The sequence below is a fragment of the Elephantulus edwardii genome, unplaced genomic scaffold, assembly GCF_000299155.1.
Source record: "Elephantulus edwardii isolate Elephantulus edwardi_28Jun2011 unplaced genomic scaffold, EleEdw1.0 scaffold00124, whole genome shotgun sequence".
Classification (NCBI taxonomy): Eukaryota; Metazoa; Chordata; class Mammalia; order Macroscelidea; family Macroscelididae; genus Elephantulus; species Elephantulus edwardii.
Window position 1 is genome coordinate 4,126,654 of NW_006399874.1, and position 1,664 is coordinate 4,128,317.

At 36.5% G+C, this 1,664-nt stretch overlaps 1 protein-coding gene across 2 annotated transcripts in view; it reads right to left on the reverse strand.

Annotated features, from left to right (window-relative positions):
- HMGCLL1 (3-hydroxymethyl-3-methylglutaryl-CoA lyase-like 1) overlaps window positions 1–1,664 on the reverse strand; it is a 257,324-nt gene that overhangs the window by 142,533 nt on the left and 113,127 nt on the right. The window lies entirely within an intron of this gene.

Here is a 1,664-nt window from a genome sequence, read left to right on the forward strand (position 1 = left end):
GGGGAGAAGGGTGCAACAAAGAATGAATGGAATCCCAAAATCTCTGTAGATGTTCATTGAAATGAAAAATAAACAACCTAAATTAAAAAAAAAATTAGAGAATATTTTTGTGAGACACAATAAAAATATAAATAAATGGAAAAATGATCGCTGTTCATGCATAGGAAGACAATATTGAGAAAATGACAACCCTACCAAGAGCAATCTATAGTTTCAATGCATTCCCAATTCAGTACCAAAATAAATTTTTAAGGACATCAAAAGAGAAATTGTCAAGTTTATTTGGAGCAGAAAGAAACCTCAAATAAGCAAAGTACTTCTGAAAAATAAAAATGAAGTGGGAGGCATACCACTCCGTGAACATCAAAGCCTACTGCACAACAGTAGTAACCAAAACAGCATGGTACTGATACAATGACAGGAATAAAGACCAATGGAACAGAATTGAAAACTCAAAAATGGACCCAATCTATCTATGGTCAACTGATATTTGACGAGGAAATCAAACCTATCAAATAGGGAAATGACAACCTCTTAAACAAATGGTCCTGGCAAAACTGGACTTCCACATGCAGAAAACTGAAACAGGATCCACATCTCACACTATACACAGACGTCAACTCAAGGTGTAACAAGAGACCTCAGAATAAAACCCAAAACCATAATGCTCATAAGAGAAAAACTGACCAATTTTAGAAGGCTTAGTCTATGTTAAAGGACTGCCAAATACAGCCAGACATGCACAATCTGAGGAGGATTAAAACTGATTAATTGGGCCTGCTAAAGATTAAATTTCTGTACGCATCAAAAACTTTTTCCAGTAGGGTAAACAAAACAAAAACAAAACAAAAAACAAACCCCAAAACAACCTACTGACTGGGAACAAACATTTGGCAATACCATCTTAGACAAGGGGCTCATAACAAAAGTTTAAAGAATTCTACAGGGTCTCCAGAAGAAAAATACTGATAACACAAAATGGGCAAAAGACATGGAAAGACTTCACAGAGGAAGACATTCGGATGGCCAACAGACTCATGAAGAAATGTTCTAAATCACTGGCAATAAGAGAGATACAAATCAAAACCACAGTGAGATACAAACTTACCCCAGTAGCAGTGTCAAAGTTTAGCAGGGCAGCAAGTAATAAATGTTAGAGAGAATGTGGTGATATAGGAGATATGCTTATACATTACTGGTGGGACTGTAAAATGGTACAAATATTCTGAAAGGATGCCTGGTGTTTCCTCAAAAAGGTGAACACAGAAATTCCATATGACCCAGCTATTCCACAGCTTGGAACATACCCTAAGAAAATGAGAACTGAGGTACAGAGACTTGTACACCAATGTTCATAGCAGTGCAATTTATCATCCTTATAACATTGAAACATCCCAGGTGATCAACCAAAATCAAATGGATTGATTAATTATAGTGCATTCACACAAAGGGATGCTATGCAGCACACAGGAGCAATGATTTTGTAAATAACTACCTAACATGGGAGGAACTAGAGAACATTATGTTTAAGGAACTAATTCAGTCACATAAAGATAAATACTGTAAAGACCATTATTGGAGAACAAGTACAAGGATTGGGGAGGGGGCTTAATCATTGGTTCACACAATTTGATGGGTGGAAGGAGGGATGGGGTAAAGGAAAG